At 45.1% G+C, this 26,301-nt stretch overlaps 1 protein-coding gene across 1 annotated transcript in view; it reads right to left on the reverse strand.

Moving 5' to 3' along the window:
* Positions 1-26,301, reverse strand: part of MAML3 (mastermind like transcriptional coactivator 3) — a gene marked incomplete at both ends in the record, with an annotated part of 458,992 nt that overhangs the window by 376,375 nt on the left and 56,316 nt on the right. The gene's annotated exons all lie outside the window — the stretch shown is intronic.

Here is a 26,301-nt window from a genome sequence, read left to right on the forward strand (position 1 = left end):
ATCACAGCTCACCTGCACAAATAAACCTGGACTTTTTTTGAAGAAAAAAAAAAGTTTCCTCTTAGCTGGGGCATGGTGGCGCACACTTGTAATCCCAGCATTTGGGAGGATGAGACAGGAGAATCACAGTTCGTGGCCAGCCTCAGCTATTTAGTGAGGCCCTTTGCAAATCAGGGAGACCCTGTTTCAAAATAAAGAATAAAAAATAGGATTGGGGGTATAGCTCAAAGGTAGAATGTCCCTGGATTCCATCCCCAGTACCACCACCAAAAGAAAAAAAAAGAAAAGAAAAGAAAAGAAAAAGAAAAGAAAAGAAAGCTCCCTCTTTCCCCGTACTGATCGTTCTTAGGTGTGGGGAGCATAAGCCCACTCTATGCACAGAGCTGATGCGTGGCTGTGGCGCAGCCAACATTTCTGGATCAGCACGTGCTCCTGTACATGCCATCTCCACGAAGCCCCACTCTCTTTGCCCAGGGCCATCTTTAGGGGAGCTGTGTGAATCTAAAATGGACTCTTCCGTAGTCCAAAGAACAGGAGGGTGTGCAGGTGGATACACTCCTTGTGCGCCCATAAATGCCTTTTGGCTCCTCAGAGCTGACATTTGAGCCCTTCCTGTGCACTTTCTGACAAGCAGGTCAGTCTGTAAACGCCAGGTCACCACCTCCCTCTCTGAGACTGCCATTATTCTTTAGTTTTTCCTCTCTTGGTCTTACTAGAAGGTTCTTCCAGGTCTACCTTCTGACTGAGCCAAAGGATGTTTACTAGTGGCAGTGGGGGGGGGGGGTTGTGGTCTTAGAATCAACTTGTCATTCCTATCTCTCCCGGGCTGTTTGGCCTGGGCTAGGTTCTCTCCCACACACTGACTCCTGCCTCTGGCTTCAAAGAGGCCCAGGGGCAAAAGAAACACCCTTAGATTAAAAGACAAAATAATCCTGCAAAAACCTGCTGATAGCGAAACTCAGCCCCAGGTAGGAGCCAGGTGCTACTCACTGTTAACCCCCACCCCCGCCAACAGAGAGCTGCCAAACCCCTCTCCCTACATCTGGTTTCTTCTGGACGTTATCAAGTCTGTGATATATCTCTCTCATTCACCCCTCAATCCTTACTGAATGAACGAATGTGCACCATTATCCTCTAACAGGTTCTTGAGAAACACTCGACCAGGTACTCACTGAATATTAACGAGAGAACAAGAGGTCGGTGACTTCTCAGATATTTACTGCTACGTGATGTGCACAACTTTAAAGCCGTGCTTATTTGCCCTGTTACCGTCATTCAAATATCTCGTTTGTTTATAACACTTTTCTCAAATATTTTTCATAGTGTGCTGCCGTGAGAGCCTGTGTGTGCATGTAGACACAAGTCGTGGAAGTGTGTAACGTGAGCGCTTTATCGTTTCTGAGATCAGACTCCACAAAGTCAATTACAACGTTTTGTTTCTTTGAGTACTTTTATCAGATCAGCCATTTTGAAGTTTTCCTTTCTAAAATTCTCCAGCTTCCTGTATCTAAGCGTTTGCCGTGGATTTTACCCCCAGCCCTTCTTTCGTAACACTCTAATCTTTTACCTCAAGTTACTATGAAGCATGACCTTACACCAGCATTTACTTCCCAACTTCCAAAGTGAAGAAAAAAACAACTCATAAACATAAAAGGAAATAAGCCTTAGTGACTATTTTTGGACCCCATAAACAAAACTTATTTTTTCCAGAGAGAATCCTTTAACCTACTTTGAGGATTAAGAAATGTCTCAAACACATTGTGTTCAAGATTTTTTTTTTCTGATCATAAGATGGGCAAAGTACATACGTCTTATGCTACATAGGTCTTATATTTAAAAGCTATCCTGTTTTTTTATTCTATAAGCTACCACCCTATCCAATGATAATCCTAGAAAATATCGGGGGAAGAAAGGCTAGCTCTCCGGTTTAACGGCGGGCTATTGTTATTGCTGATGTAGCCGCTTAATGATTTGAAAATGCTCCTTTTCCCGTCTCAGTCTCTCCCACCACCACGAAGCGATGAACAGGCGGTGAAAGTAGTTCCACAAATCCAGGAATTGTTGACATACCAGCGGGCAGCGCAGGGAGACAGAAAGGTCTGACTGGCTGTTGTCTAACCTGCTTTTGTGTTTTCTTTGCTTATTTCTTCCCAAGCTCTTAACAAACAGGTAATGGGTAGTTAAACATTTAGGACCAGTTACTCATCTCTCTGTGCACTCACAGGGCCGGCCCAAGTGGCACAGCCAGGAACTTCAAAGGATGCCCCGGTTGGGATGTGTTTCGCAAGGGACAGAGCCCAGGCCCCAGGGCTCCTCGTAAAACTAGGAGAGGCAATGACTTCATCCCTGCCCCTGGTCACCTGCCCACACTGCGCACGTGCGCTGAGTTCAAAGGGTTCTCTGCTTTGACCCGGTGGCCATGGCAGAAGGAGAGAGGTCCCTACCCTGCCCCCTAGCCCTCACTGACCCCACTTTATCTGCTCTATGTGGTCTACAGAGAAAGGTCACCATTCCTGAGCGGCCTGGCCAAGGCGGGATCCATGGGGACAAACCAAGAATTCTGAAAAGTTCTTGTCTTGAGTTCTTGACTCTCCACAAGGACACGCTTTGCCCACAAGTGCCTTGCGATTTAAATTTTTTTTATTTTCTTTCTCTCTTCCTCTTTCTCTTTTTTTCTTTTTGCTTCTGGGGATTGAATCCAGAGACATTCTACCTCTGAGTGACACCTTAAGCTCGTCTTTCTTTTTATTTATTTATTTATTTATTTATTTATTTATTTATTTATAAACAGGGTCTCACGAATTACTGAGGCTGGCCTCAAATCTGTGATCCTTCTGTTTCAGTCTCCCAAGTCCTGGGATTACAGATGTGGTCCTCCAAGTCCAGCTTATGATACCCTTAAAAAAAAGACAAGGTACCCATTCTCCCCAGAAACACCAAAAGTCTACCAATGGTATAAAGCTGCTGCTTCCATTAGCCATATTTTCTTGGAAACTGTAGCTCTGAGAATTGCTTTTTTTTTTTTTAAATATATATTTACATCTGAGGCCATTTGTCCTACAGACTAGATTGCTTCTTAGACCTCTATCTTTTTGTGGTACTGGGATGGAACCCAGGGGCATTTTATCTCCGAGCTACACCCCCTGCCTTATTTTTTTATTTTTTATTTTGAAACAGGGTCTCACTGAGTTGCACAGGGCCTCACTAAGTAGTAGCTGAGGCTGTTTCGAACCAGGATCCTCCTGTCTCAGCCTCCCAAATGCTGGGATTACAAGCGTGTGTCACCACGCCCGGCTTAAAACTCTATTGCTTTTGCCAGCAAAAAAAGAAAACAAAATGCAAGCTTGCTCCTTTAACTACTGCTGAGCTAAATTTACTTTACTAAAGGAAACTCTGGCTCTGGGTTAAACTCATGTAAACTTTCCATTTCACCATGATGTTGTCTCTTCCTGGATCCAGCACAAGTCTCTTCTAACCTCAGAAAGCGGCTCTTAAAGGCTCTTCATGTGTGTTTGTTTTCAGGTTTAAAAGCATCTCTCTGTACATACATAAGACATCAAGGCTCCAGCCATGTGTCCAAAGTGCTGGGAACAGCCGAGCTCTTCCCTTCCACGGGCTCGGTCGTAAGACCCCTTCCCTTGACCTACACTGCAGCGGCCCTTCTCTAGGCGCACTCCGATACCCGCACACACATGGCCCCGGCCCCCAGGGCCCATCTCCAGTTTCCATTCCTTCCATTTTCTTTTGTCCCACAGTAAGTTAAACAGACACTGCCCAGTTGTCCAAATGCTTCAACGCTTTTACGTATTTTATATCAATGAGCTCGGCATCCATGGGGAGAACTAGGAAATTCCAACCATTCTTTATGGGGAGGACAAAAGGCATCTAAAATAAATGTTTTGTGATTGGCCTGAGGTGTGGATGAATCAGAACCAAAGGGTGGGCCCTTATGCTCTCGTAGGCATGGCCAAGTCAGCCCAACACTCTCTGTGGCGAATCCACAGGGAACATGAAAGGGCCTGAACCAAAGAGGGGATGGGAGGGAGGTGGATGCGGCTTGGTGAACAGGAAAATAGTTCCCTAGAAATTTTCTTTACTTGAACTCTGCTTTTGTGGACTTACTTAGGAAGAAGAGAGGAAACACCAACAGACCCTGCTACCAAGCTCTGCCTCATGTGAAAAACTTCCATCTTAGCCGGGCGTGGTGGCACAGCTTGTCATCCCCGCGCTTGGGAGGCAGAGACAGGAGGATCGCGCAGGTTCAAAGCCAGCAGCGCTCGCTGGCTTAGGAGACCCTGTTTCCAAATAAAAATGTAAAAATAGGTCTGGGAGTGTAGCCCAGAGGTAGAAGGGCTTCCAGAAACCCCTGTACCACACACACACACAAAAAACTTCCATCTTTTCAAGGTGGAAGTTACAGTTAGGCAGGAGGAAGAAGTCCTGGTGCTCTATTGCACCTCAGGGTGATTATAACCAATAATGATATATACATATTTCCAATTAAGGAGGAGGGATGACTTTTAATGTTTCACCACAAAGAACAGGTAAATGTTTGACTACCTTGACTTATTACACAATGAAGAGATATATCAAAACATCACATCATATCCCATAAATCTGAACGACTGTGTCAATTAAAACTAAAGCCGGGCGTGGTGGCACACGCTTGTAATCCCAGCATTTGGGAGGCTGAGACAGGAGGATCGTGGTTCGCAGACAGCCTCCACTACTTAGTGAGGCCCTTTGCAACTCAGTGAGACCCTGTTTCAAAATAAAGAATAATAATAAAAAAAAGGCTCGGGGTGTAGCTCGGAGGTAGAATGCCTCTGGGTTCCATCCCAGTACTGAAAAAAAAAAAAAAGTAAAACTAAAAAGTAACTTCCATTTGTGTGCACACGTGTGTGTGTGTGTGTGTGTGTGTGTGTGTGTGTGTGTGTAAGCCCCATCAGTGGTCATGTACTATAGCTGTGGTTAGAAGGTCCTGTTGTTTGTTCATTTTCGCATGTAGCATCGCTCTACGCAGCCCTATCATAGCAACCCATCCCAAACCAAAGAAAACATCGGATGAGCGCTATTTGCCTCCAGATTCTGCTCTTTGGCAACCTCTATTGTCTTTATGCCATTGCTGTACACAATTCTGCCATGAGAACCTTTATTCCTTACAATTCCTTGGAGTTCCCTGTGATATTTAGGCTGCATAAAGTTTGAGCTCTTTTCTAATAACTGCAAGATCCTTCTGTCGGTACACTGTACCATTTACTGAGACATCAGCAAAGTATCAGATGTTTCCCCACATTTTAATCAATGCTAGCTTAAAATTTCCATTTACAGGCAGGTGTGGTGGTGCACATGTGTAAACCCCAGTGCTTAGGAGGCTGAGACAGGAAGAAACACAGGTTCCAGGGCAGGCTCCGTCACTCAGTGAGGACCTCCACAACTTACCTAGACCCTGATTAAAAGCAATAAAATAAAAAAGGGGCTGGAGGTGTAGCTCAGAGGTAGAATGTTCCCTTAATCAATCCCCAGCGAGACACACACACACACACACACACACACACACACACACACACACTTCCCATTTACTTTTCTTCTAATCTTTTTGGCATATAACTTCGCTCTAAAGTTATCTCAATACATACACCTTCAACTCTTAAGTAGGGTGTATACTTTCAGAGTGATAACTTAGGGTCTGTCTTTCATTCTGCGTAAACTGCCTCTGTCAGTACTCACCCTGACTCTTTTTAAGCACCTGAGGTGGAAGAATGAACCTGAAATAATTCAGCCAACATTCTTTGCGTGTGGTACTGAGCATCAAAACCAGGGCCACACACGTGCTTGGCGAGGCCTCTACCACCGAGCTCTTCCTACGGTCCTAGATACTATATAACCAGCTCTTTAGGACCAAAGCCAGAACTGTACTCAAGGCAAGTGGGATTATAATCAGTCTCTGGAAATGAGCAACAACCAACACGATCACTTGTTAACAGTTTCACACATAAACACAGGGAGACTAGCTTGACCTGGTCGGAGAAACAGTTCTCTTCCCCTCCGCCCTGATTATGATTTCCAGTCGTACCACTCACTCAATTCCCAGACCCCCTTCTGTGACACATTCCCCAATTTCTCCAGCATGGTAGACCTGCCCATCCAGACATCTGGGACACAATTTCCGAATCCTCTCTGAACTGCTCTTGGGTCCAATCATTATTTTTAAAACCCAAATGCCTCTTCCTTTCCATTCCTACTGCCTCGGGTAGTCTGGGCCTGCCTGGTTTCTGCCCGGGCTAATGTATTTCCTAGCAAACTTGTTTTCCAGCTTCTATTCTCCTTTCCTCTGTGCTATGTGGTGCTACCAGATCTGCTGCCTTTAGCACAGTGCTGACCTTGGCCTTCCTTTGTGCAAAATTCTGCGCCGCTGCGTGCACTGACTAACCATATCCCAACCGGTCTTCACCCAGAGACCACATTTCCAATAACACCGTGTTTGTACTTTCCTTTGGTATTAGCTTATAGCTTCCTGGGGAAAGGGAGTTTGCCTTATCATCTTTTTATTTTCATAGTGCTTAGCAAGATTCCAAGTGTACACAAAAGAACTTGAAGTTGGAACTTTAGGCTGGAGGATTCTGTACACACATTTCGTGGCATCGAGTCATCAAATGTAAATTTACCAAAGATGGTGTCTTACTTCTGTTTCCCATAATTCAGTGCGTTCGGTGTAGATCTACAAATCATTAGGTAGGAACCTGCGACTCTGTTCCAATCCCATCCATTTGCTGCACGCTCTTACAATACCTAGAAACACATCCGTATGTAAAACATCTACCTAAAGGAAGATAGCGACACTCAAAATACTTTCACAAATTAGTTATTAGAAGAAAATTATTATAAACACAAAATAAATAATAGGCCTTTGGGTTAAGTTCTCTGCAAATCACACCAAAGGTTTGTATCTTTTCACCAGAAAAGATACAGGTCTACCTCAGGAAGAAATGTGTTAGCAAGAGACAAATCTACATACCTTCTAAAATCAGTACTCATCCTAGAAACAGAATCGTTCTAGAATTATCATAAGTAAGGCTCAGCTTGCTTGATCAGGTTTTGACCAATATTAATGAGAAGAATGAAACTCCCTCCTTGATAAACAGCTACAAATTCTTCTTAACCCCATTGTGAGTTAACAGAGACGGGGCCTGGACTAAGAGTGGGCACTCCAGGGTTCTTTCTTTAATTAGCTTCCTGACCTTGGGCAAGTCGCTCTCCTAGGAGGTCACTGTATCTCCACCTGAGAAGTGAGAATGTTTGGCTCAGATCTTTAAGATCTTACCCACTCTAGAATTTGATGATCTATGAGCATTAGAAAAAAGGATTTTACTGATATGTATAATAGCATGAAGGCATTTCAAATGCATGATGCTAAGAAGTCAAACTCAAAAGGATATCTGCTCTGTGATTACATTCTCATGACATTCTGGAAAAAACAAAACTCCAGGGATGGAGGGCAGATCAAGGGTTGCTAGGGGTTAAGTGAAGGAAGATTATCTGGCTAAAGGGGTAGCATGAGATATGTCCTTTGGGGATGGGGTGATGGAATTCTTCTATGTCTTAGTGATAACGACGGTTATATGACTTTATGATTGGCCAAAATTCACAGAACAGTGCACCGAAAAGAATCAATACTATAGTATGCAAATGAATTAATTTAAAAATTCTCAACCCAATGCTTCTGTTTGCTTTGGATTTTTTTTTTAAGTGGTTCTAGGGATTGAACCCAGGGGCATTTTACCACTAAGCTCTACCCAAAGCCCATTTAGCCCAGTTTTTTTAAAAAATATTTTTTTTTACTTACTTATTTTGGTGGTACTAGGCTTGAACCCAGAGGCATTCTACCTCTGAGCTACACTCTCAGCCTTATTTTTTATTTTGAAACAGGGTCTCACTAAGTTGTGGAGGACTTTCTTTTGGTATTAGCTTATAGCTTCCTGGGGAAAGGGAGTTTGGGGAAAGCTGCTGAGGTTGGCCTTGAACCTTTGATCCTCCTGTCTCAGACTCCCAAATGCTGGGATTACAAACATGTACCTTCACGCAAACTCCAATACAATTTTTGACCATATAGTAGCCAGATAGCTTCCCAAGAAATGAATACTGATCTTCTGTTTGTGCCATCACTGCTTTGTTAAAGGCTGCTGAACCAAGCTCATATCCAGATAACCTGCTGTTTGTTTTCGTGGTGTTTTGACTGTTTTTATCCTTTAGGCGGACATTCTACAGAATCCTTTCTGCGTAGCTCTATTTCCCAATATGGTTCATCTAACAACAAAAAAATGAGATGAACCCAACTGGGTCTGATTCTGGAGCTGCCCAGACCCTCCCTGCCTGGCCTCTGTGGAATGTTATTATTACTTCTGTGATTCATACTAAAGATATGAGGTGCAGAACATGAGTAATAAGAGTAGCAGTGTAACAACAGCAGCTAACATTCAATTAGCACTTAATATATTCCAGGCACTAAGTGCTTCTCTGAAGCCTTACTAAGTGCGATAGAAAGTAGCTCATTTTGTTCTGGGGACAATCCAGGGATGGTTATAGCCTTATCCCATTTGACAGTTGAGAAGATCAATCGATTTTCTCAAATTCAAATGGCTACGAACTGCAGAGTCAGACTTTAAATCTAGACAGACTGTCTCTCATCACAAAGGTAAGACCCTGCATAGAAAAGTTTGCTTGTTAGTTTTTATTGTGGTACTGGGGATTGAGCCCGGAGGCATTCTACCTCTGAGCTATACTTCCAGGCCTTTTATATATTTTTTATTTGGAAACCTGATATCACTAAGTTACTGAGAGCCTCCCTCAGTTGCTGAGTCTGGTCTCCAAACTGTGATCCTCCCAGGTACTGAGGCTATGGGCAGGCACTGCCATGCCCAGCTAGAAAACTTTTATTTAAAGGAACAGTGTATTCATCTTCCTGGGAGAGTCTCTGGCTATTACTGTGTGATTCCACCAATTCTCATCTGGGTTCTCTTTGGAAATTGGACAGAAGGCCCTCGAATGAGGACAGGCCTGCATCCCCAGCGCTGCCTGGTGATTTTCTAAACAAGTTTGCAGAGCAAAAAGCCCTACGGATACTTGTCCCCACAGTCTTGCAGAGATGCCTGTTCCTCTGTCTCCTTCCTAGTCTGCAGAGTTGGCTACAGAGGACCAGAGTTTTCCTAAGGCCTCTGACTCCAGGCAAGAGCAGGGCTGAGCTTCTAGCTGGTATAGGGGGGACCTGACTCCTCCATTGGCTCTTTTGCTGTGTTGTGTTTTGTTTTTGTTTTCATTTTTCCAGTACCAGGGATGGAACTCAGGGGCATTCTATCTCCAAGCTACACCCCCAACTTGAGCTCTTATTCTTTATTTTGAAACAGAGTCTCATTGAGTTTCAAAGGGCCTCACTAAGTAGCAGTGGCCATCCTCCTGTCTCAGCCTCCTGAATGCTGGGATTGCAGGTGTGCGCCACCATGTCCAGCTTCTTTTGCTATTTTATATAGGAAAACTGCCCCAAAGCAGACTGATTCCTTCTTCAGAAATTTTCTTGTCCTCCCCACAATCGAAGACCAGCTGGTTAAACCCTAAAAGGACAGCGGTGGGAGTGGCTACCAGAGCATCAAGGTGCTGAGGCTGAAGACAACTCTACAGAGACAATGAACCCATTAGACGATACTTCAAGGTATTTAGGCTCTGGGAACTCTGTAGCATAAGGCCAGATTGCACAGAGAAAGGGCTCTGGACTAGTTCAGGGGCTTGTTTAGTCTGCTTATCTTGGTCCAAACTAATCATCGTGATGGTTGTTTATGGGCAGAAAAGGGTCCAATGAGCTTTCAAGACAGCAAGGCAGGTCTAGTGCAACCCACTCTAGGTTGCAGCCTGCCCTCATCCCGGGACCCCAGACTCTCTATTAGGTAAAGATCCCCACTCTGAGCAAGTCAAAAACAACACACCCGTAAGTAGACTGTAAGCTCCAAATAAAGCAGCCAGGTCTCATCCCTGTTGTTCTTTGCTCTATCGGACTCGTAGGTCATTTTTGGAATAAAATTTTTAAAAATAAAAATCAGAGTGCTAATCCCAGTACTTGGGAAGCTGAGACAGGAGGGTCGCAGGTTTGCGGTCAGCCTCAGCAACTTAGGAACACTCTGCTTCAAAATAAAAAAATAAAAAGGGCCAAGGGTGTCGCTCGGAGGTAGGATGCCCATAGGTTCGATCTTCAGTCCAGGGGGGGAAAGAGAGAGAGAGAGAGAGAGAGAGAGAGAGAGAGAGAGAGAGAGAGAGAGAGATACTATTTATTTATTATTATCTGTCTCTTCAAAGCAGACTGCAGGTTCCAAAAAAAAGCAGCCAGGTTTCATCTCTGTTGTTCTTTGCTCTATCTGACTCATAGATCATTTTTGGAATGAAAACTTTAAAAATAAAAAATCAGAGTGCTAATGGACTTCTTGAAGGGAGGAGGACAGCCCAGGCTGAGTTGAAGGCCTCGCTTTCTCTGTATCAGACACCAAAACCTCCTCCTCACTGACAGTTAACAGGTCCCCCCCTCCTACTGCCAGGGAACATTTTTTTTTTTTTTTTTTTTTTTTGCAAAATCTTCAAAGGACACCAGCTATCAGTCCATGGGAATCAAGGACACAAATTTTCCCAATTTGAATCCAGTGGGGCGTGGGGTGGGCCACAGAGTGAACCTTCTCTGGGCCGCCTCCTTCTGCTCCTCAAAGCAGAAGCCAGGCCGGGTGAAGCACATTAACCTAGAAGCCTTCCCTCGATGAATGCGTTATTGCTCCTTTAAAACTGAGAACAAATAGCCTGGCTGCTCCAATCCGGAGGCTACCGAGCTGCAAGCGTTACTTATCCACTTAACTCCCGGCAGCACCCAATGCGTGTGGTTCATCTCTCCGCCAATTACTGGAGTCATCTGAGTTTCAGAGTCTGCTGTCAGAGGCCAGGCCCAGGCCACAGGCCTACGGAAAATACTGGGACAGAAGCTTCCTGGCTCCCAGTGGCTGGTGAAACCTAAACTCACTCCTCCAGCTACAGAGAAAGGACCCTCCAGAAACAGGGCCACAAGAGCCCCAGAAGGATCCTAGGATCCTCTGTTCCTCTGGCTCAACACTGAAGCCATCGAAAAGACGGGACATCCGACCCCAAAACTCCACATCAGTAATGATGGCAAAGCCTGACACCATGGGACCTGTAAGTCCTGTAATCCCAGCCCCCTGGGAGGCTTAGGCTGAGGCCTTACAAGTTCCAGGCCAGCCTGAGCACCTTAGTGAGAGCCTGTTTCAAAAATAAAAAGGAGCTGGGTGTGGTGGCACATGCTTGTAATCCCAGTATTTGGGAGGCTGAGACAGGAGGATCATGGTTTGCTGGCAGCCTCAGCTACTTAGTGAGGCCCTTTGCAACTCAGGGAGACCCTGTTTCAAAATAAAGAATAAAGTATAGGGCTGGGGGTGTAGTTCGGAGGCCGAATGCCCCTGGATTCCATCCCCCAGTACCGCAAGAAGAAATAAATAAATAAAACAAAAAGGCTAGGGTGTAGTTCAGAGGTAGAGAGTTTCTGAGTTCAATCCCCAGTAAAACACACACACACACACACACACACACACACACACACACACGATATTAAAGCAATAGAAATTTAGCTGCTTAGTGTGGCTGCAGACAAGAGACAAGTAAAAGATAAAAAGTACAAGAATGACAGTGATTTATTATCACAACATCATGGCAGGCATGGTCTACAAATGTAAAGACAAGAAAGGCTTAATTTTGGTCTAATTGCCTTTTTTTTTTTTTTTGGCATCCTACCCCCAGCTCTTTTTTTTTTTTTTTCTCATTTTGAAATAGGGATTACAGGTGTGCACCACCACACCTCCACACCTACTTGGCTCTGGTCTCACTGCCCTTTAATGCAAGAGGATTTCTATCCAGAGTGATTCTCCATCTATAATCTGGCCTAGTATGTGGAAACACATGGATTTTCTCAGGCAAGCCCTAAGTTAAAATATCTAGAAAGTATTACTTGCATTCTGTTGTTATATTGCGGGCTATCAGTAAGTTGTATACTTTCTCAAATATATTTTACAAAAAAAAAAAAGATTTCTTACCCGAGCATGGTGGCGCACACTTGTAATCCCAGCATATGGGAGGCTGAGACAGGAGGATCACAGTTTGCAGGCAGCCTCAGCTACTTGGTAAGGCCCTCTGCAACTCAGTGAGACCCTGTTTCAAATTAAGAATAAAAAAATAGGGCTGGGAGTGTGGCTCAGAGGTAGAATAACCCTGGGTTCCATCCTAAGTATTGCAAAAAAAAAAAAAGAAAGAAAGAAAAAGAAAAGATTTCTTATAGGCACAACCAGATGTGCATTTTATAATTAAATTTTTTTTAAAAAGCTTGCCAGACCATGCATCCAGATTTTTAGGTGTCCTTTGTGGTTCCTAAGTAGATCCTCATATTTTTCAAATATTTGGCTTACTGAGATTTCCTGGATCAATCTATACACTTGTGTACTGCACTAGAGTTTGTTGTTGTTGTTTTTTTTTTCCATCCCAGAAGGTTTATACCTCCTCTGTCTGTAAGAGGCAGCATCTTAGTTGAAATTAACCTCGCCTGAGTCTTCCTTTGAAAAGCGTTTGCTCTACATGAGGGAGTCTCTGCACGTGTGTTTTAAACCCTGACCGTGTCCAGGGAAAGGAAGGGAGATTGAGAACAGACAGGGTCTGCGATAAACAAGCTCCTGCTTGAAGCACTACAGTTACGAGCAACTGGAAGACCAGCACGGAGGCTCAGTATCAGCCGGCTGGGTGGGGAGCAGGTCTGGCTCCGCAGAATCTTAGGGATCCCAGCAAAACAGCAGGAAGGTCATCCTCAAGCCCTGCGTGCAATCAAGCATCATGCTCCCTCTGACATCCCATCCTCGAAGCCCCAGCAACCGCAGGAGGAGGGCCTGAGCCGGAAGAGACCTGTTCTAGCTGGATCTACCCTGCCTGTCTTCTCTGGGTCTAAAATAAAACTCTCAACTTCTCTGCCAATGAGTTCTGCCAGGCCTGATGACGTAGCGGTGCCGTCAGTTCTATTTGCAGGCGAGGGCCTGGTGCACCAGGTAAGGAGGACTATGAGCGGGCGAGGGAAGGAGGGGCTTCCCAGTGTGTACCCAGAAAGTCTGAAAGACCTGGGAAGGTGCCAACAGGATGGTACACAGCGTGGAGGACTGAGCAAAGAAGCCGGGGCCCAGCGACAGTTAATTGCTAGCCTCAGGCTATCTATGTCTCCTCTGGATGTAGACAGGGGGGGGGGCGGGGGTCTGATCAGTGCATAACAAAGAAAAATTACAAGTAAAATCAAGCTAAGCAGCAGCCGGCCATGCTGAGGACCAGGGACCTCGGTCAGCCACACCCGGGAGACTCAGCCTGTTCTAGCTCCGGTCCTTCAGGCCCTCTAATTAAGAAAAGCCCAAACGTGCGCCTTTCTTTCTCTCCCCAGTCATCGCCCTGCCCCATTCCTGGTGACTACAGAACCCTTGGAAAGACGGAGAGGGACTCCCGAGACAGCTGGTGTTCACGGGGTGAACTTGTTAATTAAGGACCCAGGAGGGCAACTTCTCTTCCTTTCAGCTCCGTAGGTCTTTTAAATTTTGCTTCAAGCTGAACAAACTATTTGGACATCTTCTGCCCTTGTTCCTCTCTCCCTCCCTCCCTTCCTCTCTCTCTCTCTGGTTCTCAGCTGATCAATAGCTGGCTCTCTGGGTCATGGAGTGTGTAATGGGCGGTTCTTTTTCTTTTGTCTCAAAGCCAAAAGACACTTTACAGGGGGCAGTCCCCCCTCCTCCTGCCCTGAGTGGCAGCCCACTGGCCGTCTGGCAGCCTGCCACGGAAGACCAAGGACAGCAGGCTGCCCAATCAGCAGCGGGGATCCGAGCCTGGCAACCCAAGAGCTGTCTTTCCCTAGCGTGGGCCTTGGTGCCTTAGCTGCAGCCCCACCTCTTTCCCAAAGAACCTCATTGAGCACCCACCTTAGGGTGCAACAGGTCTGTCTCCCCTGGCTTCCTTTCCTTCCCCCTCCCCACCCCCAGTACTGGGGATGGAACCTAGGGGCATTCTACCTCCAAGCTACACCCCCAGCCTTTATTATTATTATTATTATTATTATTATTATTATTATTAATTTGTGGTACCGGGGATGGAACCTAGGGGCATTCTACTTCTAAGCTTCACCTCTAGCCCTAAGTTTTAGTCTTTTAGTTTTTGAAACAGGGTCTCACTAAGTTTCCTCGCTAAGTAGCTGAGGCTGTCTGCAAACGGCAATCCTCCGGTCTCCGCCTCCTGAAGGCTGGGATTACAAGCATGCGTCACCATACCAGGCTTATTTTTTATTCTTGCTTTTGAAACAGGGTCTTACTGAATTGCAAAGGGCTTCATTAAGTAGTAGCTGAGGCTGACTGGGAACCGCAATCCTCTCGTCTCAGCCTCTCAAAAGCTGGGATTACTATCCTGTGCCACCATGCCTGGCTTTTTTTTTTTTTTTTTTTTTTTTTAGTTTTGACTGACCAGGAGGAAGCTTTGCTTCTTCTGACCTTATCTATTCCCTGCTTCCCCTACTTAAGCTCTCCCCAGCTTTCACAGGACAAAACTCAGAAAACCTGGTCCTCCCAGATTCGCTACAATGAGACAGAGGGCCTAGCTTGGACCCCCGTGCATCCTGCCTTGCCCACCGGCAGCCCCAAACTGCGGGTCTGAAGCTAAAGAAAATTCTCTTCCTCTGGAGCTGCACTCTCCAGATTCCTGGCTGCACCCTGCACTTGGGGCGACTCGGGTCCTGTGAAAGGTACCTCTTCTCACCTCCTACATCTAGCCAGCCGCAAGCTTTTGGAATTGAACCCCACGCTCATTTCTCAAATGCAGCTCCCAGAGTCCAGAATGAGCCCACAGCCCTAGTTTAAGTCCAAATCCACCCCAATCACTGTCCCTCTTCCTTCCCCACATCAGGGCCTAAGACCTCAGTTTGACTCCATCATCCCGCCCTTCACCTGGCTAATACCTGGACTTTGCTCGGGGGTCCCCACTCCACACTGAGCCAAGTGCTGCTCCTCCTGGCCCCTAAGGTGCTCAGGCACACTTCCCCCACCGTATGGAGTTCCCTAAGGGTGCCGATTGCGTCCTGTTTCTCTGTGTGGTCTCAGCACTGGTGATAGATTGTGGGCACCTGTTACATACAGTAGGCCCTCGGCGACTAGGATTCTAGATTTGGACTTTCAGAATACGAGTTAATGCCATCCATCACCTCCCACATGGCAGTCGATGCGCTTGTCTGAATCAGGTCCGTTTTAGCACGATCTATTTAAAGGCAGCAGAGGCCTAGGCGCCGAGAGTGTGCCTCAGTAACATATTTTGTCCTGCAGTTTATATACTTTGGGGTACTTAGCAACGGGAAGGAGCTGAAGGCGATGACGGTGACAGTGACGTCACCATGACTGGAAACAGGAGATGATTAGACATCCCTTTATAGTCTGGGGCTGTGTCACGGCTTAAAAGAGCACGGGATGAGTCACAGAGTGACAGCTCACTTATCTTGAAACCATAACCAACCAGAATCCCGTCTGGGACTCCGGTCTAATATGCTTCTGAGAAGCTAAAAGGGGCACCAGAAAGTCCACCTCGGTGGAGCTTCGAGAGAGAGCCTGGGGAAGGGGGTCGTTTGGTCTCCAATTCATAGCTTAATTGTTGTTGCTTTAAATCCACCTTGATAATTTGGTCCCATTCCCCAGGCACAGCAAGTTAGATATAAAATATGGGGAGAAATGAGCTGGAAAGCGGCTCCTAAGGGTCAAGTGCAATGGTGGCGAGGCGGGGCCAACCACGTGAGAAAGAGAAGACAGACAAACTTTGAAGGAATGTGGAACACACACACAGCGGCTTGGGATATTTTGCCTTTGGGGACAACATGTTTCACCACATAGTAGCGAACTCTAACACCATCAACATGACATAAAAAGGTGCAATATTTATCCCCATAGTGATGACCAAGATAGTGAGTTGAACTGACGCAATAATATCTACTTGCGGGGAAAGTTTAGAATATTTTAAGAACAGTTTCTATCAAGGTGTCTTAAGAAAAACACACATTTAAGCACATACTGGAGCGGATCACATTTATCTGGGAATTTTAGATATTACTGAGATACCAGGCAAATGAACCATTGATTCACTTCACCCAGTATGGGCCCGGTGAGTATCTGCACCACGGTCCTTGCCCACCAAGAGTGGTCGGCCTAAGACAACTCAATACTCTAAAGAATGCATTTGTAAATTCAGTTTTATTTTAAAACACAGTACAACAGGAAACCCTATCTGCCAAAAAAAAAAGTACCAAATATAGTATGTCCCACCTCCCTGTCCATGCAAAACACAGATGGACTTGGAGTTTAATTCAGAGGAAGAGAGCAAGGGATGACTATTTTGAAGCAGGTTCCACTTGGGAAACAGTTTTCTTTTGGGCTTGATGACCCCGTCTGTCTCTGTCCTTTCCTCTTTCCCCCCACACGTTACCACCTTATCTCAGACTCTCCAATATCCAGGAGCAGCTGAGTGAAGATGACGACTGAGCCTAGGTTTTGTTCTCTCAGTCACAGGGCCCCCGTTTCCTTAGTGGTTCAGCAGATGACACCAAGCCAAGCCAGGTCAGAGGCAAAGAGAGACGCTGGTTATTTTTTACAAAAGACAGGAGTCTGAGGTGGGATTAAATGAAAATGCTGCTGGATTAGAAAATATTAAAGGGGAAACTTTTCAAAACAGGACATTGCAAGAAGACAAAGGAGAGACGGGGGCAGAAAAGAGAACTTGGTTAATCCTATGGGCAATATCGAAGAGTTAAATGCAGAGGATGATGGGAAAGACGCATAAGTCCAGTCACTCCTGCAAAACTGGAAAGTTCACCACTGTATCGCCCAGCTCGCTCTTCTTCCTGGTGGCAAGAGGAAAGGGAACACCTTTAACAAGATGGGAGAAGTTCCCACAGGATCCTCAATATCGTGTGTCTGTGGAATGTTTCCAAACTGGCCATCGCCAGTCTGGCTCTTTGACAATGCTTTATCTTGAGGATAAACTTTTACTGACAGCTGAAAACCTTTCATGTCCGTCACACCGTATTTTTTTTCTCCCCAAGAAAAGAATAAAAAGAAATAAGCATTAGAAAGAAATCAACACCAACCATTCACTTGGTCACCACTTATGGGCACCTGTTAAGTGTTTGGCCCAAGGAGTTCTTAGAAATCTCACAGTTTCAGAACTGAGGTAAGTTCTATTTTACATGTGAAGGCTATTGATTTCCACCAAAACAATATTCTAATTTAAAAAACAGTTGTGGTAAAGTAGAAAGGTCTAGAGCTACCCAAATCCAGATTTGAATCCTATTTTACATACAAGTTGTGCGATGTTGGACAGATGACTAATGTCTCTGGACAATGACATCTTCGTGTGCTGAACGGAGGACTAGGCTCCATTTTGTTACAGAGATTAAATTAGATAGCAAGGACCTAACAGAACCTGGCCTGTGGCAACTAGGCGGCCATTCATTCAGCAGATGTTCTCTGGGCATCTACTATGAGCCAGGCTCTCTTCTAGGCCTGGAGTTTCGGCAACAGGAAAGGGACCCAGAATTCCTCTCTCTCCTTCACAGGACTGCCATCAGGACTTGTCCAGAGCCTTGCAAACCTGTGATAATGAAGCCAAGTGGGTGCGGGCCCCATCTTCGAACATCACTATTTTCAAGATCTAATTGTGGTCTGGATGAAGAGGTGCATTTTCAAGTGACATTTAGCCAGTGGTCACAAGTGCCAAGCACAAAGGCCACGTGGTTGCATGTCTCCATCAGGGGAGGTCCAAAATCAAAGGCGGGAGAGACCCACCCGGGGCCTCCTGGGGGAGTTAGGCATACACAGAATTTAAGAAACATAAATTGTTGTCTCTCTTGCCTTTTTGCTCTTAAAATGAGAAAGGTGGCTTATTGGGGTCGGGGTGTGGAGGACGTTCCCAGGTGGACGGCTCCATTGTCTGTCCTATTCTCTGATTCATTTTTACTTTCCTCTCTGTTTTTCCCCAGCCCTCCCTGGATGTCTTGGTGAGTTCCAAATGGGGCACGATGGATTCTTTGTTTACAAGATTCAAATGTGCAGTCGAGCCCGGCGTGGTGGCGCACGCTTGTAATCCCTGCGCTTGGGAGGCTGAGACAGGAAGATCGCGCAGGTTCGAAGCCAGCCGTGCTGGCTTATGAGACCCTGTTTCCAAATAAAATATAAAATAGGTCTGAGAGTGTAGCCCGGAGGTAGAAGGGCTCCCAGGAAGCCCAGTACCACACACAAAAAAATGTGCAGTCGAACCAGTTATTAGGACAAGAAAAACTTAAGCCCCCCAAAACAGGGACAGTAAGATTGATTCGAACTGTGTTTTTGTACTATTTGTACTTTCTTATTTGTACTTATTTCTTATTTGTACTTTCTTATCTGTAACATTTTAGTTCATAACATTGATAAAGCAAGTCACTAAAAACTTTAGGTATCTATAAAAACATATTGAGCCGGGCGTGGTGGCGCACGCTTGTAATCCCTGCACTTGGGAGGCGGAGACAGGAGGATCGAACAGGTTCGAAGCCAGCCTCAACTACTTAGTGAGGCTCTCAGCAACTTAGTGAGACCCTGTTTCCAAAAAATATATATAAAAGGTCTAGGAGTATAGCCCGGAGGTAGAAAGCCTCTGGGTTCTACCCCCAGTACCAACCCCCCAAAAAAAACATATTGAAGTTAGAAGTATGTGACACACACACACACACACACACACACACACACACACACACACACAGCTCAGGAATAAAACGTGTTAAAACAAAAAGCCTTAAAATTCTGTGTTCTCTATTTTTGTTACTGGAACAACCATCCACCTAGTTGCACAGGTAAGAAATCTTCCATTGTCCTCTGAGCTACACCCTCAGCTCTTTTTTGAAACAGGGTCTCATTAAGTTGGTGATGGCGTTGCTAAGTTTCTGAGGCAGACCTCACACACATAATCCTCCTGTCTCAGCTTCCCAAGTACTGGGGTTACAGGTGTGCGCCACCACACCTGGCTAAAATGGAGTTTTGAGGGAACTAAATTAGAGGAAGGACAGGGGCAGAGTGTTTGAACACACAGGAGGCATTCAATAAAAGGTGTTCCACCAACTTCCCATCCTCCTCTTCCGTCCACTGTGACTCAGCTCTCCTGGACCACTGCCCTCCAACTGGTTTTTCAGCCTCTTATCTGCAACTCCTGCAAACCATCTGAAACCTGCTGTTAGACACAGCACTGGACGAATCAGAAATCCCAGGATATACCATAGCCTGCATTAACACATGCGCTGTGATTGTCAGCTGAGTGCTGGTCTAACATTGGCCAGACTTCCCTGTCACTGCCTATGAGGTAGAGCACACAGAACAACACTGAAACGTACAGACAGAAAAGAATCATCTGTCTCCTGAGTGTGGGTTTTCAACAAATGTCAGCCAGGCAAAATGTAGTAGGAAACTTGAAACTTGCATGTACAGTTAACAGTGTGTGTGTGTGTGTGTGTGTGTGTGTGTGTGTGTGTGTGTGTGTATGTGTTATAATACTAAGTGCTCAGCCAAAAGCCTGGCTATCAGGAGGTGGACACTGGCCTGTTGCTACGAGAAGGCATCAATTGGAGCATGATGCTGATAGCACTGTGCCATTTATTTCTCATACAAACAACCCTACAATGTAGGACCAATTTCTAACTCCATCTTACAGCTGGGGAGACGACGGGAACCTGAGGAGATTTCCTAACTCTCCTGCATTTGCTTGCTATTGCCACCATAACCAAATTACCGGGCAGCTGAAATGTATTTTCTCCCTGTTCTGGAAGAGCAGAAGGTCAAGATCAAGGCAACCACAGGGCTGGCTCTCCCTGAGGCTTCTGTCCGTGGCTTTTAGATGGCGGCTTCTCTGTTGCTCATACAGCTGTCTCTGTGTGAGCTCATCCCTGGGGCTGCTCCCGTTCTGTCTGTCTGTCTGTCTGTCTGTCTATTAAGTCCAGGACATTCTACCTCTGAGCTACACTTCCAACTTTATTTATTTATTTATTTATTTATTTATTTTGCGGGTCTGGGGATGGAACCCAGGGGCATTCGACCTCCAAGCTATATCCTCTGCCCTATTTTTTATTCTTTATTTTGAAACAGGGTCTCACTAAGTTGCAGAGGGCCTCACTAAGTAGTAGCTGAGGCTGTCCGCGAACCATGATCCTCCTGTCTTAGCCTCCCGAAAGCTGGTATTACAAGTATATGCCACCACGCCCGGCTCCCTTTTTGTTTTTAAACAGGGTCTCACTAAGTTCCTGTGGGTCTTGCTAAGTTGCTGGGGTTGGCCTTGAACCTGCAATTCTGTCTCAGCCTCCCAAGTGCTGGGTTTCCAGGCACGCACTGCCACACCTGGCCGCCCCTTCCTGTTCTTTGAGGACACCAGTCTTACTGGATTAGGACCCTGCCTTATGACCTCACTGAACCTTAATTAGCTCCCTCAAGGGCCTCTCTCCATACATACACACAATCTGGAGTGGAACCTCTACCTAGCGATATGGGGAAGGACACAGTTAAAACTGATCGACTCCCACCATCACCAAGATGGTGCAGAGCTGGGGGTGCCGGTGGCCCCCTGCATCCCCCTGGTCACCCCTCTGCTGTCCCAGGTACTGCATGCTCCACAGCCCATCACTGTGTCCACAGGAAATGGCCTGGGTATTACTCTAATATTACACACAGCTAAGAACATGAAACCATATACAAGAAAGGCGTTGTATAAAATCCAGAAAGACTGACTCAGCAAGGCAGGAAACGCAGCACCTCGCCAAACCTATTCTTCTACGGCCAGAGCCCCCTCCTTGCCCCAGGACATGGACTTGCTAGGAATAGCAGGAAAATCCCACCCTCCTCTCAAATAATGAGCAAGGGCCGGTGCTTGCTCCCCTATTTGAAAGCTTTCCCTGGCACCACTCAGTCGCATGCATTTTGCAAAATTACCAGCTAATGTACAATTTCGCTTTTTCCCTTATATTTTTGCAACCCAAATAATTCAAAGACCAGCCAGGCATGGTAGTGCAGGCCTGCAAACTCAGCACATGGGCGGCTAAGACAGGGATCACAGGTTCCAGGCCAGCATGCAGTAACTTAGCAAGATCCCGTTTCAAAATAAAAAATAAATAGGGGCCCGGGCGTGATGGCTCATGCTTATAATCCCAGCATTTGGGAGGCTGGGACAGGAGGATCACGGTTCGCGACAGCCTCAGCTACTTAGTGAGGCCCTTTGCAACTCAGTGAGACCCTGTTTCAAAATAAAGAATAAAAAATAGGGCTGGGGGTGTAGCTCAGAGGTAGAATGCCCCTGGATTCCATGCCCAGTACTGCAAAACAAACAAACAAACAAACAAATAAAAATTAAAATAAATAGGGCTGGAGATTTAGTTCAGTGTAGATTGTCCCTGGGTTCAATCATCAGTACCACAAAAACTTTTAAATAGAATAAAAAATTCAAAGACCTGCTTGGAGTAATATCTAGCTCATAAATGCAATTAATAAAGATTTTCTGATGAGCTAGAATATGTTAAATCCAAAGAAAGCAAGACACAAGTTTCTCCCACTTTCAGATAATGCAGGGAAGCATCTTGTATTTATAAGGCGCAAGCTTTCAACTATATTGGATTTTCCTTTTAAAAAGAACAATAATTTTAAGTGGCTGCTCGCAGAGAATTGTTAGGTGCATTCAAATGGGTATTTGTGTTCTGGAAATCCTAATTGGAATTCTTTTATTGTTGTTGTTTATGTATGTGCTTGTTTGGGTTTGGAGGGATAACTGAGGTTCTTTTGTGCATTAGGGAAGCCTTTCATCTAAAATTCTACTTTCATACAAAATTAAACTACCGTGTTGGAGCTGTGACTTTATATAAAGCATTAAGACCTGCTCAAGTATTGTTTTAAACAGATATGAACAATCAAAATGGCTTTTCTCTGAATCATTCTCCAAGAAACAGGAGAGGCAGGAGCATGAGAATAGCTTGGGAAGAGATGACATGTGTCCCCTTTGTCTAACCCCAACCAGATCCACGTCCTGGGCTCTGCAAGATACCCAGGCCTCATCGGCTACCTCCCCCATATGGCAAATGAGGTGAAAATTGTAATTCACCTTTAGTGATGTTAGCTAAAACCATGGTGACCTCAAAACTGTATGTTCAGCTTCCCCAGAGCAGAGATCAGATTTTCAGTTATGAGCCAGTACATCCTATTGGTCAAGAAATGACTCCTAGCTGGGTGTGGTGGCGCACGCTGTAATCCTAGCATTTGGGAGGCTGAGACAGGAGGATCTCAGTTCGCGACCAGCCTCAGCTACTTAGTGAGGCTCTTTGCAACTCAGTGAGATCCTGTTTCAAAATAAAGAATAAAAAATAGGACTGGGGGTGTAGCTCAACCAAACACCTCAAATCAATAACCTCTTCTCGAGCCAGGCGTGGTGGCGCACGCTTGTAATCCCCGCGCTTGGGAGGCAAAGACAGGAGGATCGCGCAGGTTCGAAACCAGCCGCACTGGCTTAAGAGACCCTGTTTCCAAATAAAAAGTATAAAATAGGTCTGGGAGTGTAGCCCAGAGGTAGAAGAGCTTCCAGGAACCCCAGTACCATGAATAATAATAACAATAATAACAATAATAATAATAATAATAATAATGTAATAATAACCTCTTCTCAAAGAGCAGTGTTCTTTTGGTACTAAAGACCAAGACTGAGAGTGTTATTATAAACAGTACCTTAGCCAGGCATGGTGGTGCACACTGTAATCCCAGTACTTGAGAGGCTGAGACAGGAGGATCATAGGTTTGAGGACAGCCTCAGACACTTAGCAAGGTCCTCACCAACTTAGTAAGACCTGATTTTAAAATAAAAAATAAGACAGGACTGGTAGGGTAGTTCAGAAAGTAGAATGTCCCTGGGTTCAATCCCCAGTACCACCACCAAACAAATAAACAAACAAAAACAGTACCTTAAATACAAGAATAAAGGCATTATTATAAAACCTTCTTTCTTTTTTTTAAATTTGTGGTGGCACTGGGGATTTTTAAATTTATTTAGTGTGTGTGTGTGTGTGTGTGTGTGTGTGTGTGTGTGTGTGTGGTATAGGGGTATTTTACCTCTGGAGTTATACTATCCAGTCCTATCTATTTATTTGTTTGGTGGTGGTACTGGGGATGAAACCCTTCTACCTCTGGGCTACACTCCCAGACCTATTTTTTTTATATATTTTTATTTGGAAACAGGGTCTCTTAAGCCAGCTGAGGCTGGCTTCGAACCTGCGCGATCCTGTCTCCACCTCCCAAGTGTGGGGATTATAAGCGTGCGCCACCACGCCCAGCATATTCATTCATTCATTCATTCATCCATTCATTCATTCATAACAAAGCCTCCCTCGGTTGCTGACAGCCTTGCTCACACGTGCTGAGGCTGCTCCCGAACCTTCATCCTCCTTTCTCAGCCTTCCAAGTACTGGGATTACAAGCGTTCCTGGCACTCCCTCTCTCTTTCTCTCCTTCACTCACTCACCCTTTCTCTCTCTCTCTTAACCAACTGAAGGGAATTAAAGTTGCACAAATATATTTATTGTGTATATTTTAGGAGACTGTCAGTGGCACTGTCCTTCATCTGAGAATTAATTCCAGGTCTTTAAGGCTTTTCTCCCTAAGCTTTCTGAGTGGGAACAGAGAACAGAGAACACCTATGTACGTATTCTTAACTAGGAAGCATTCCTCATCCTGGAGCTCAGCTGTGTTGACCACATGAAAAAACCCTCCAGGTCTTCCAAGCCACTGCCAGCAGGGAATTCCCTCACGCCTGAGGAAATCATCTGTCCTATGGTGGAGAAGACACTGTGTGAAAGAAAGTCCCTTTCTGCGTGTGCACATCCTCGCTGAGGGCATGTTATTTAAAACCTGAGAAGAGCTGGGCGTGGGGAGGCGGAGACAGGAGGATCGCGCAGGTTAGAAGCCAGCTGCGCTGGCTTAAGAGACCCTGTTTCCAAATAAAAATATTTTTAAAAATGGATCTGGGAGTGTAGCCTGGAGGTAGAAGGGTTTCCAGGAACCCCATTACCACAAATAAATAAATAAATAAGTAAGTAAATAAATAAATAAATAAACCTAAGACGAGGCCCCTTTGTGTGATGACCTACACCATCACGACAGCAGAACTCGCCAGGATGGACCCAAAGGTTTCCTGAGAAGCTTGACTATCATGGCCTTAGCCTGATCCTCCGTTTCAAATTCTCATCATATCTCTCTCTCTCTCTCTCTCTCTCTCTCTCTCTCTCTCTCTCTCTCTCTCTCTCTCTCCCCCACTCCATTTTTTCCAGAGTGCAAAGTAAGAGTCAAAGTCCCTTACAGAATCTCTTAGCACCTTGCAGAACGAATAGTAAGAATTAATCCTGAAAAAGAAAACAACCAATGTGTCAGCCCTTCCTCTGTCTGACAAAATGGAATTGTTCCCCACTGGCCACTTCTGGGTTAGAGCACATTCATTTGTTCTTGTTTACAAAGCCTAGTATTGATAAAGTGTAAGGAGCAGCTGCTTCTTTAAATAGTTTCATTGACAAATTAATAAGGGAACCTATAACTCTGGAAAGTTGCTTGTGAGAAATGTGGAGGAAAAAGACCCAAATCCTCTCCCAGGGCCTGGTCAACTCCATCTCAGTGGAAAGATGGAGACCCTGACCCCGAAGCTGAACGCCTGAAATTCTAGAGCGTGATCCCCCAAAGGAACAGTCAGGACACCTTTCTATCCCTAAAAGAATATAACTAAGTATGAAGTGGTTACAGTTTTCCCGATTCATAAAAAAGCTTTATAATCCTTTTATTTTATTTATATTTTTTTATTTTTTTTATTTTTATTTTTTTGCAGTACCGGGGATTGAACCAAGGGGCATTCTACCTCTGAGCTATATCTCCAACTCTATTTTTTATCCTTTATTTTGAAACAAGGAAACAAGGTCTCACTAAGTTGCGGAGGGCCTCACTAAATAGCTGAGGCTGACTGTGAACTTGCAATCCTCCCATCTCAGCCTCCCAAGTACTGGGATTACAAGCTTGCGCCACCACACCCGGCTTCTAATCCTATTTTAAAACTCTTTAATAACCCCAGCAGTCTGTATCATGCTATACACCACTAGGAACAGTCATCCTACAATGAAGGAAGCACTTGCCCTCTTTATTCGAGCATATTTCTTGCTAAACAGTGGCTTTTCTTAAAAAAAAAAAAGGCTCCCTCCTGCCTCCTGAGACACAGGAAAAGATTAGCAGAAGAGAAGGCTCAAATTAATTTTCCATTTCCTGTTTTTCCAAAAGTCTCTCTTTGATTAGACATCCCCTGCTTGGAGGCAAGGGTGAATTGACTCATCTTTCGGCTCAGCTCTAGCCGTCACAGAAATATTCTTTTCCTTCTAATTGAACTTAACCCTTGTAAGTAAACCCAAGTTGTGGTCAGTGGATTGATAACTCCCCAGAGTAAATTTCCTTACAAGATAAATTGCTATATGCCACTAATCTTAGAAGTACCAACCCAACAGAAGAATACATGTCTGTCCATGTGCACATAAGCGCACCCACAGACCAACCTACAAAAGTCAAGAAGAACCTCTCTTACGCAGGTGTGCCCCTAACTCTGGTTTCATCACCTCCAAAGTTACCCAATCAATAAATTTAAAAATTAATCCGTATTTCCAAAAACCTCTAAACGTTTACAGTTTAGGGGATCATGAATAACAAAGGACACCAACACTAATTCCATCACCTGAAATGCTTCTGATGTGTGCTTTTCCTTGCTTGTTGGGAATATAATTACTTGGAATATTTTTAAAGTGCCGGCAACCAATCACAGCCAGAGAGCAGGGCACTACTTTTCGTTTTTAGTGGAAACTAGACAAGGTTTAGCAAGAGCCTGTGATTTCGTTTCTGGATTCAAACCTGCTAACCAAAAAGGAAGGTTTACAAAAAGCGGTACCTTTTCGACATAAGAAAATTAACAGCAGAGCCCACCAACATTCCTAAATGGACGATGGGGAACCAGAAACAATATCCCTTTTGTCCATAACGCATCTCATGAAGACACACTGAGTAGCACCTAGCACAGAGATGAAAGCAGAATGTGTGTGTGTGTGTGTGTGTGTGTGTGTGTGTGTGTGTGTTACTAGGGACTGACTCA

Source organism: Muscardinus avellanarius (assembly GCF_963383645.1).
Source record: "Muscardinus avellanarius genome assembly, chromosome: 6".
Classification (NCBI taxonomy): domain Eukaryota; kingdom Metazoa; phylum Chordata; class Mammalia; order Rodentia; family Gliridae; genus Muscardinus; species Muscardinus avellanarius.